This window comes from Peromyscus eremicus, chromosome 9, assembly GCF_949786415.1.
Source record: "Peromyscus eremicus chromosome 9, PerEre_H2_v1, whole genome shotgun sequence".
NCBI lineage: Eukaryota > Metazoa > Chordata > Mammalia > Rodentia > Cricetidae > Peromyscus > Peromyscus eremicus.
The window spans coordinates 19,670,148-19,682,334 of NC_081425.1; the positions used below are offsets into that span (position 1 = coordinate 19,670,148).

At 38.9% G+C, this 12,187-nt stretch overlaps 1 long non-coding RNA gene across 1 annotated transcript; it reads left to right on the forward strand.

The window, feature by feature from the left end:
- Nucleotides 1-8,520: 8,520 nt before the first annotated feature.
- Nucleotides 8,521-11,901, forward strand: LOC131919869 (uncharacterized). The gene is made up of 3 exons (XR_009381442.1): nucleotides 8,521-8,614; nucleotides 10,424-10,515; nucleotides 11,354-11,901. It is a non-coding gene; the product is annotated as an uncharacterized LOC131919869 (long non-coding RNA).
- Nucleotides 11,902-12,187: the final 286 nt, after the last annotated feature.

A 12,187-nucleotide genomic window follows, 5' to 3' on the forward strand; every position in this document is an offset into this window, starting at 1 on the left:
ACGTCATCAGCACGAGCCACATACACTGCTGCCATCAAGTCCCTCAACTGCTCCCATACGGTCTAAGCTGCTCTGCTCTGCCTTCTCCACTGTGCTGAAGTGAAACTTCTGGGCGCATGAGCCAGAAGGAACCTTTTATCCCTGGAGCTGTTCTGTCGTGTATGCTGTGGCAATGCTGTGGAAGTGACCAGTGCACACGCTGACCCCCAAAGAACAGGAAATAACAGCGGGCAGCATTTCATTAAACAGGAAAAGGCACGATCAACAGGAAAAAAGACAACCTATGAACTGAATTAAATATTTTCTGACAGTATCTGGTAAAGGGTAAACAGTCAAACTATGACTCCAGCAGGAAGAAAGCAAATAGCCCACTCAGAACCTGAGCAAGTAAAAAACAGACGAAAGATCTGAAGAGACACTTTTTATTTTTTCCAGACAGGGTTTCTCTGTGTAGCTTTGCGCCTTTCCTGGAACTCACTCTGTAGCCCAGGCTGGCCTTGAACTCACAAAGATCTGCCTGCCTGTGCCTCCCAAGTGCTGGGATTAAAAGCGTGCACCACCACTGCCTGGCTCAGACATTTTTTTCTAAGAAGACTTACAAATCATCAAAAGAGATAGGAAAAATGTTCAACAACACTGGGAATGAAGGAAATATGAGTCAAAACTGTAATGAATTGCCTGTACCTATGTTTTCGAATGTCCATTATTAAAAGAGAAAGAAAAGTGAAGTAAGAAGGCACCTTCGTACAGTGTTCTTAGGAAGAAAACTGTTACAGCTGATGTGAAGAGCGCTGCAGAGGTCCTTACAATTTAACGAGAACTACCAGACCATGACTGACTGACTGCTCTTCCAGATCTGTATCTAAAGTAAATGAAACCAATACATAGAACAACATTGTTCATTTCAGCACTATGCACAATATCCAATAATGAAAACAATCCAGTGTCCATTATTGTCATGTGAATAAACAAAGAAAAATGTAAACACACAAGGGTCTAAAGAAGACAGTTCCTGTACTCAAGTATGGGTAAGTTCCCATCCCTACCCGAGGAGCTATTACAGTTGATGGCTACTAGAATAGGGGGATTCATTTTTGTTTAGATGGGCCACATGATCCAGTAGATCTCCTACACCCACACACGTGAGCAGCACTAGTTGGACTTAGTTGGATATTTTTAAAAATAAAATAAAAGAGATAAAGTTGGTACAGAGAAAGTTGTAAGGGAGTTGGGGGGTGATGGAAGGGGAAATAAACAGGGATATGATCAAAATATATTGTATACATGTAGGAAATTCTCAAAGAATAAAAAATATTGTTAAAAAGAAGACAATCCTATCATTTATGATAATAAGCTTGAACTAGAGGATACTAAACTAAGCTAAATAAACAAATGACAGAAAACAAATACTACATGATCTTCTCAAATCAATTTAAATTTGAGCTTATGTAGTATATAACACAGAGGAGAATGGTTATTGCCGAAACATGGAGGGTGAGAGTCATTATCCACAGATATGAAGGTTCAATTCTATATAAGTTTATGTGATTTCATGTATAGAATAATGACTATTGTTAATAATGCTACATTGTGTATGTCAAATAGATCTTATTAAATACAAACTAGTAATTATATGAGATGTTAGAGTGACTAATTGATTTTAGTGAGGTAGTAATTTCACAAAATATGCCTATATCAAACCATTATGTTGGCTGGGGTCTGTAACCCAAACCTGTAATCCCAGCCACTCCAGAGACTGAGGCAGGAAGACCGCAATGGTCAGGCTTTTCTGGGCTCCAGAAGAAGTTCAAAGCCAGCCTGAGCAACTTAGTGGGGGCCTGATTAAAAATAAAAGGTAAGAAGAAAAGTGAGGGTACAGCTGAATAGTAAAAAGTTTGTGTAGCATTCATGGGACCCTTGCTTCTATTCCTGATACTATAAAAAGAATCATACAATTTTAAACTTCTGTCAACTGCTCTTCAATGCAGCTGAAAGGAAAAGAGGAAGAGATACAAGCCACAACTTGTGCAATTTTTCTTGCCTTCAGTTAAAGCTTGTCCATCTGTCCTCTAATATTAAAATCAATTAGTAAGAAAAATTATGGAAATAAGAAGACATAATCATGAGGATGTGATCAAACAAATTCTGCATGTGGGTAATAATTCAAGGCACGCAACCCCATTAGTTCCCCAATAAAAAGAAATCAAGAGACAAGGGAGATTAAAGAAAATTTAAGGGCTAAGATATAGTTTAATAGTAGAACACTTGCCTAACATGTATAAGATGCACAAGGTCCTGGTTCTCTCTCTCTCTCTCCTCTCTCTCTCTCTCTCTCTCTCTCTCTCTCTCTCTCTCTCTCTCTCTCTTTCTCTCACCCCCTTTCTCTTTCCTCTGTGTCTGTATCTGTCTCTCTGTCTGTCTGTCTCTCTCTCTTTCCCTCTCTCGCTTTCTCTCATCCCCTTCCTCTATGTCTGTGTGTGTGTGTGTGTGTGTGTGTGTGTTTGTGTGTGTGTGTTTATGTCTGTGTCTGTGTGTGTTTTGGTTGAGATGGAGAAAGAGATTTAAGTAACTTCCTGTGCTAGCTACTTTTATGTCAACTGAGACATAATTATGACGCCACTGAGAACAATTTTGGAAGAGGGAGCCTAAATGAGAAAATACCTCCAACAGATTGGCCTGTGAGCACTGTCATGCATTTTCTTGATTGATAATTGATGTAAGAGGGTACAGCTCACTGTAAGAGGTATCACCCCTAGCTGGTGGCCCTGGCTGCTATTAGAATAGCAGGTAGAGCAAGCCATGAAGAGCAAGCCAGTTAGAAGCACTCCTCCATGGCCTGCATCAGAATTCTTGCCCCAAATTCCTGCAATTCTGGATTGTAAAGTGGAATATAAGCTAAAATAAGCCCTTTCTCCTCCAAGTTACTTTTGGTCATGATGTTTTATCACAGCAACAGAAACACTAACTGAAATACTACTAAACAAATGTAGACCTTATTTGGATCCTAATTTAACAAAGCAACTAGGAATAAAGCAAGTTTGAAGGTAGGCTGAGCATTAACAAAGATATCATTGATTTGTTGTACATGAAATGACTCTGGGGTGCATCTTAAAGAGAATTTTATTTTTTTTGTCTTGTATTTATGTGTGAGATACAGAGTGAATTACACTTCAACAAAAAATGGAGGGATGAACAAAAGTACAGATTGTTAAAGGTTGCAACTGGAGGGTGGATCTGAGGAGGTTTGTTATATTAGTTTTTCTATACATTTATGATATATCTCCAAATGTATAAAGTAAAATCAAGTAAGGGTAAGGAACTGATTTACAGACAATGACTTTCAAACACAGACTCACTTACTTTTTGTTTTTTATTGCTTCAAAGCTCTGGAATCACGTATTTAGCAGCTTAGAGTTGCTTTAGACTTCCTTCTGTTGTTTTTGCATTTCCCCCTCCATTTTATAGAAATGGCATATGCTCACCTTACAATCTTTTAAACTCTTGTTTTGGGCATTTCTGAGGACGAGAAGTCCAAAGGACACACAAATGAGGATGTGGGGAGCAAGGGCTCAGACAGACCTGCTCCTACAGTGGTGTTTCAGGGTGGAGAAAGCAGAATGGGGAGGGAGGCGGCGCTGTGCCTGTGTTTATTTTAGAGCTGATGTCCATCACTTTGACACAAAGCTCTGATTCTCTAAACTATTGAGTTGTCCAGCTTTGTTCTGACTGGTCACAGACCTTCCACAAACATTGAGAGAAGTGGAATACTTGTAAAATTTGCAAGGTTCTGGAGGAAAAACGTGAAGGCTTCTGGGAATGACTTGCCGTCGGTGTGCTCTGAACACACCGTTAGGTCTGAATGGGAGAGTGATGGTCGTAGCTCTTAATTACCAGGCTAAGGCTGCCCTTTCTGTCTCCCTCCAATGGTTTTCATCGATCCCTTCTCTCGTTTAGCTGCTTTCTAAAGAGCATAAAGAGAATTATTACAGGAAACACTAGAGGTAACTAAGAGGACAGAGGTGTTTTATTTTTGCCTGTATCTTCGATGCCATTCTTTTACATCCTTCTCAGCCAGCCTTAGTTACAAACCAACTTCTTTTCTCCAGCATGTCCTTGCAAAAGACAGCTTTCTTTCCCCAGTGTCAGAAGAACCACTGCCTGCTGAACAGCTGTCTGACAAGATGCTGGAGTTGCTTAGCTGGGTGAGATTGCAGGGAGCTAAGACATAGTGACGGCTCTTGTGAACTGACCAAACCTGGGACAGAAAAAGGAAGGCAAGAGAGAGCTGCCATGTCTAACTCAGACCAGGCATTTGGAAAGTCTGTGAACAGTCTCCTCCTATGACTGAACCCACAGTACTCTGTACCACAGAACTGCAATGATGATGTAAGTTAAGTTGAAAATAAGGAGGTATTTTCTCCTCTTTGGTATTTCTATGTAATGGTAAAGTGGTGATACAATAATTACCTGGTGAATCAGTTCTCTCAGGACCAGCAAATTGAACTATGCAGAGTTAGGGTGGTTTCTGAATTGTCTATACTGATTTACCATATTAATAATGAATATTTATGGAATCTGAACCTCACTTTGTGCTCTGTAAACAGAGGCTGAATTATTCAGATTATTTGTCTATACTGTAATAAGTGGAAATGTCTCTTTGTCCCTTATTTTTAATGTTAAAAAAAATTAGCACTGCAGTGTTTCAGGTATAAGAACAAAATGAGGCAAAGGCATCTGCCTTCCGCTACTACAACACCCCATTATCCATGCTTGTATCTCTGAAATGACTTGTTTATGTTAAACATGTACTTTGAGTTTGATAGTTCATCCAACAGTTTGACTGTTTAACCTATGGCTGAGCCTCAAATCAGGGAAGCCTTTAAAACATTCAGTGGTTGTATAATTCAATCAGATATCCTGGTAGGAGATTAATTGGAAACATATGTGACACAGTGGCATCACAAGCCTTTGCCATAGATGAAGAGAAAGGAATTGACTTTGTACTACTCCGAAAATGCTTCCACAGAGCAATGGTCAATGTCTATAATGCAGCAGGTAAGAACTCAGACAAGTATTTTAGCTGGACATATAAAAACTGAATCTACCAGGCTGAGCTGAATCCCCAGGGGAGTCCTTGCCCTGGAGGAGATGGGAATAGGGGGTGGGCTGGGGGGGACAGGAGGAGGGAGGACAGGGGAACCGGGGCTGATATGTAAAATTAAATTAAATTATAAAATAAAATAAAAAACAAAAAAAAAACAAAAAAACTTGACTTTCACAGCACATTGTTTTATAATTAAGGCAAGGAGAAGATAAGACTAAATTACTAGCATTATTTTATACTAGTCTATATATTTTCCTTATTATGTTACCTGCAAGGGAGTTTTAGTATACCAATAAAAGCAGATTTTTCTGTTGCAGATTTTGTATGCTTCTGCTTGCAGCTGAAAGCCTGCCATTCTTGTGTGGACAGTTCTTTAGACTTCATTGGGCAGTAAGATCAGTTGTTCAGATTATGTAAGTTCCTTCATGAGATGCTTGTGGACTGCACTAGTTTAAGACAAGCAAGGGGTACAGCTATTGCATCAAAGATACTGACATTGACACTTGGTTTTTAAACAAGGGAAGCCAATCCAAAGGCAATCTTTCTGAAAAGATGGTATATCAAACTCAAAAACTGTGCATTCTATTCCTTCTATATTGTCACATTTGATGTTCTTTATGTGCAGCACTTCTTCTATAAAATTATTTAAATTATTTGCTTATAATAATGGTCAAAAGAGAAAACATTTCTTTACAAGATTTGTTGCTGAGCTTACACAACCATTCTGATATGTGATTTTCCTTAATTTGTTTATAAATTTGCCAAGCTTAACACATTGATCCATGTGTGCCTGAAGACATGAAGCCCAGAGATCATTGACTGATAGGGCTTTAGTATACAACCTGGTGAAAACGTAACTCTAACCTCATGAGACTATCACACTGTTCAACAAGAGATTTTTTGGAAAAGACAAAAATGATTTGAGAACAGAGGGAAAATGCACCCTCATTATTTTTGAATTGGAAGTAAAGTATTTAAAACACCTACCCTTCACCTCCTCCTAACACTATTAACAACTTAAATGTTCAGTAAAATTAAAAAGCATGTGGGAATATTTTTGATCTGATTTTAGGATGTTAACTTTTTTATTGGCATGACTGTTTCCAGTGTTAGTAAACACTGTCAAATCAAACCTGGATCCAGGGATTTCAACAGTGAGTCAATCAGGGGTTCAGTGAGCACTTGCTGAAACATCTGCTCTGCTTTGCTACCTTGGAAAGAAGCTAATTAGACTCCTAAGGAGACTTCCTAATCATTGGAGGGCTCTTCACACTCTTCCTCTTATTTGCTCACTCTAAGTCAGTATAAGAACAGCTAGAAGTGGCGAATAAAATAGCTACATAGGTGGTCTAAACAACAGAAAAATATCCTCTCAAATTTTTTAATGAAGTCCAGAAACTGGAAATTAAGGTACCACCATGGTCAAGTTCTGGTGAAAGCCATTTTCCTGGCTTTCAGATGGACTCTTTTGAGATGTCCGATGGTAGACAAAAAACAAGTTTGTATCTTATCCTTTTTGCACAGACACTAAGCCTGTTGTGAGGGGCTGGCCCCACATGGCTTCATCTCAACTCATTTACCTCCAAATGGTTCCACTTACGAACATTATCACACTGAATAGTCAAGCCTTAACAAACAAATTTGGAGGAGTCTGACATTCATTCTTACTATGTAACATGATAAGAATCAATTGTAAGGACATTTGATAGACCGTGCCTTGATGTTGGCCTCGTGGGGACTGGGAATGGGTAGGCAGCACCCATTCACTGGTGTACCCATAAATAACAACCCAAAAGGAGCAGATGAGACACCAGGAATTCAACACATAACATTGGGGAGTGCATCCCTAAGGAATCAACAGCCCCTCCTTGATGTCATCACGGTTCATGTGAAGTGATGTCTTTCAGGGGAAGTTGTGCTCTCTCTTTAGCTTGTCAGCTCAATATCTGTGGTTTGAGGAACAGGATTTCCCCACTCTTTGTGTGGTATTCTGAGACTGGGCTCTAAAATTTATACAGTAGTTTTATTATGGGGTAAGTCACAAGCAGGAGTCATATTAGTTCTCAAAGTTAGAAAAGCAACCTCCCCCTGGCTCGAAGAGTTGGAGTGTCTGGGGTGCGGCTCTTGAGGCTCACCAGAATGTTGTATCAAATGCCCTGGCCTACATCAAATTTTGGAGGAAGCCAATTTTTTTTCCCTGTGGGAGCACTGCCTATGGCAGACAATTGAGGAAAAATTGACTTTGTCTCTTATACAACTTAATCGTGATGCATAATATATATTCTAAGGATGCAAGTTACTTCTTACTAACATTAAGTTCAGATTTTAATATGTATGTTGTTGAATGCTACTGCTCTGAGCCTTTTCTGGTCACACTGTTTTATCATGAAGATCTGGTTATCTCTTTTATGCAAAGAAATTGTAATTGTTTGGGCATGACTCCCACCGCCACTGAAAGGAACTGTTAGTTGAAGGCTTGTTTCCTGGTGGGAATAGTAGCCACAGATACAGCTTTGTGAAGGGATCAGGTTGTCATTATCAGTGGGTCTATCCATCCGAGATTAAATTTGAATAGATTATAGGAAGATGGTGAAGCTGTGGAGAGATGAACTTGCTTGGAGGAAGTAGATCACTGGAGGCTTGTCTTTAAAGAGTGAATTTTTGCCCTGGTCCCTTCCTGCTCCCTAGATCTCTGCTTCTTGGCTACCATGAGATGAGAGACTTGGCCTTGTCACTCCCTCCCATCATGACATCGGTTCATCAGATGGCCAGCAGAACCAGCTAACTACAGACTGAAACCTGGGAAACTGTGAGCTTAAATAAATCTACTCTCCTTTGGAGTTGTTTCTCTCAGGCATTCAGAACAACAATGGAAGAGTATAACAGAACAATGTGGGTTTTGATCATTTAAATAGTTCATGTGAAGGTAATCGAATATTTTTACTGCAGTCTAGTAATATTCCCTTTAAAAAAATCCCTACTCTGAAAAACTATAGAATTACTTAAATATAAAGTTGGTTTTGAAAGAAATGTTAGTAAGTAAGAGTTCTAGAAATGTCCCCATTTACTCCACGCTCTCAAATATACTAGGAAGATGAGTCTTTACTATATTTTTTAATCTAGTACTTGAAGCTAAGTCCTTTTACATTCCTGCTGTTTGCCCTCACCCTTTATTTTTTGCATTTTCTCAGTCTTGACCATGTTTTTAAAATATTATTAGACATATCTGAACTATAGTTGGCTTGATCGAGCTTCCCTTTTATTTATCTGCATTATGTTTTACTATTTTTTGATCCTTCAGTTCATTTCTTCTTTTGTAATTAGTTTATTTGGTAGTTTTCCCCCTCAGCTTTATAAAACTGAATGCTTAGGTCATTAAATTCTACATCTTTTCTTTTCACATTTAAAATTATAGATGTATCTCAATGGACTTCTACTGAAAACATGCCAGAGGCTACAAACTGAAATTTATATTTCATAGTTCGGGACACTGAGAAGTCCAAGTTCAAAGTAAGCACAGTTATATATCATTCTGTCTACAATTCCTAACCTCCAGTAATAGTTCTGTTCACTTCCACTTTGAAATCAACCTTTCATTCCAACTTTGAGGATGAATGCAGTATGTCATTCTGCATCTGGATTAGTTCACTTAATGTCCTTCAGTTCCATTTGGCCACAATGAAAGAATTTCATTCCTTTTATGAATGAATAATATCTCATTATATATACATACTATACTTTCTTTCCCAATCACACACTGAGAGCCACCTAACCTGATTCCCTTACCCTGTCTGTTTTGAATACTGCTGCAGTAAACATGGGAGCAGGGACCTCTTCTCACACAATGATTTCATTTTCTTTAGATATATGCCCAGAGGCAAGATCGATGGATCATATGATAGTTGTCCATACTTGTTTACACACGTGGGTTTCCTTTTCTTCATATCCTCATTAACATAGGTTATAGTTTTACTTTTGTATCAATAACCCAGAAATTTTTTAAAGAAAGTAACAATAACCTTAAACAGAGTAATTGTGACCTCATAATTCACCTTCATTTGGGATTGCTAGGAATTTTTTGGTATATTCTGCTAAATCAATCCCTCCCCCTTTCTTTTTTCTTTCTTATTTTGTGCTTTTGAGCCTATAGCTTCATAATGTATACCAGGATGGTCTGAACTTGCAGCCAGTGTCTCCCAAGGCCTGAGCTCGCAGGCACAGATCATCCTTCCAGGGTAAGACCTCCCTCCTGGCTGCCAAACTGTACAGACCTTTCCGCTTCCAACATTAAGACTGTGAGATAGACAAAGTAAATTAATTCTTTGTTTGAAATTATCTCCATTCAAATCTTCAAATTTTTAACCTAGAAATAATAATAAAACAAGCTCTTAACACACACATATTCCCTCTGTGTGTGTGTGTGTGTGTGTGTGTGTGTGTGTGTGTGTGTATGCTCCTGTCTGTGTGTGTGCACAAGTATATGCATGAGTGTGGAGGCTAGAGGTTGTTAGTAGTGTCTCCCTCAATTACTCTCCACCCAACTTTTTTGAGACAGTGTTATCCACTACACCTGGAGCTGACTGATTTGGCTTAACTGGTTGACCAGTGAGCCTTCAGGAATCTGCCTGTCTCTGCTTTCCTGACACTGGGATTATAGTCAAATGCTGCCACAAAGGACTCTCTAGGTGGCCCTGGGATGGAACTCAGGTCTCTACGCTTGCAGCCCACTAGCACTTCACAGACCACGCGACCTCCTCAACCTGGATTCTTTCAGACTTTATGTTATAGAGTGATTTTACTTAAGGAATGATTTGTTTTACTTAAAATGTGACATTGAAAATAAGAATTTGTTTTTATGGTTATCTTTGCAGGCAACTTTGCAAAAAACAAAACAAAACAGGGCTTCTTGAAGCATTCTTTGTAGTTCTTAGAAACTTTAGGTATATTTGAAAATAATTAGTTCTGATGTAAATTACACAAGTCTTCAAATCAGGATGCACAGCAAATCTAAGTGAAATAAGGAAAGTCATCACTCATTAAATACTAATGTCAGGGATTGCTTGGGAGCTTGAGGCTATTGGCTGGCCCACAGAGTTTGGGACCATCATGCCAGGCATGCGCAAACATGTCACAGAGACAGTTGCTGGAAAGATTCCCTGGTGTTCAATGTATGGAAGACCAGGGCAAAAACTTCCTCATCATTACAGACCTTCTACACTCCTCACAGACTTCCTGTGGAGACCAGCACCACACTTCTGACAAATCCCCAACAGTTTATTTGTTAGATATTTTATTCAAATTGCTTCCTTCTCCTTGCAGAGTGCACAGAAGAACAGCAATATCCCATCCCCTCTGCACCTCCTAACTGCTGTTTCAAGAGATAATGACTGAAGTTAGATCTTCATTACAATGTGAGTTTGTACAGCAAGCCTTATTTATTTTTCTCTACCTTGCTATTGTAATCACCAGGACAAGAAGACTGACTCAGAATAAACGTATTTATTTGAGTCCAGTGTTTCAAAGACACTCATTTGTTGAAATGGTAGGAACTGCCTCGCACTGTCCTGGAGAGAGAGAGTTCTGGAAGCTCATTATATCTGAGCCACACAGAGCTTCTGTGATTTCCATGCTCAGATGGCATCTAAAAAAGAAAATTTTAATTATAATATTTTCTTCTTCAATAATTTTAAGCATGCAACAGCTATCCCAAATGCTTTCCCCTTTTTCAAGTTAAATGTTAATTTTATTATCTCCTTCTTGGACCTCAGGATAAGTCTTATTGATACAGTACACAGTAAAAATCTAGATATGATTTATTAGGAATATTAAAATAATAAAAATTTAAAAAAAGACCAGGAGCAACTGGAGGTTGGTTCCCATATCATAAAAATACCAGGAGGCTTTCTTTAAAGGATGAAAGCACATTTTAGGCATATTTTTATTTATGTACATGTATGTCTGTGCCAGTGTACACTACTAACATGCAAGTGCCCCAGGAGACCAGGAGAGGGCGTCAGACTCCCTAGAGCTCATGGTAGGCAGCTGTAAAGAAGCAGAAGCTAATGCCAGAAACCGAACATGGGTCCTCTGGAAAAGCAGCAAGCACTTTGAATGTCTGAGCAATCTGTTCAACTCCCAAAGGATGAAAGCCTCTGAGGTAAATTAATGAAATTAACAATCTAAGCTTCTGGATCAATTTTCATGGACCAGTTTTTATGTTTAACAGAATTCCAAATTTTGTGGCACTAGGAAAAGCTCGGAGTGGAAATTGCTCAGTGAAGTTGGTTGATGCGGCTGTCGGGAGCAAAAGAACATGAAGAATGTACGTCTATGGATATGAAGCTAAGAAGCCAAGGGGTGAAACTAAGAATAACTTTTGTCAAAAGTTGTACAGAGGAAAAGAAAGGGTTGGTTATCTTTGGTGAGCCAACATTAAGCAAAAATTTATGTCAGGTGTGATTCTATCCCCTACAGTCTACAAGCTCCATTTGACTTACACAGCTTTTGCCTGAGAATTTTTCATGGCAAGGTGAGAAAAGAGTAATGACAGAAAAGAAAAATGGAATTTTGTTCAGTTCTTCAGACAAAACGTTATTATGAAACTTCCTGGAAAATGGATGTAAGTGGAAAGTATTAGGAACAGGTCTGTGAGGTGAGGACTTGAAAGGGTTGGGAGGGTATCAGGACACATGCGACAGGAAAGTAGAAAGGGAAATACCGAAGGCCAAAGGGTACAAGCAAAGATGTTGCAGAGGAGTAAGGAGATGGGGAGAAGGGCGGGTTGGGAGCAGAGGATTATCCAAACTAAGTATGTATGTAAATGCTATAATAAAACTTGTTACTTTGTATATTAATTAAAAATAATATTAAACCAAAAAAGAAAAGAAAAAAAAAACGATTAAGAGATATGATACAACCATTCTGTCAGGCAGTCCTATCTTTGGGATAGAGTCAAAAGCCATGGGTAAAGAAGTACAGTAGTTTACTTCTTTTTACTGTGAATGGCAGAGGCTGATGCCATTCACAGTGAATGAGAGAATGGGACTTTCCAAACCACAGACAGAGAACCAATTCCATGGTCAC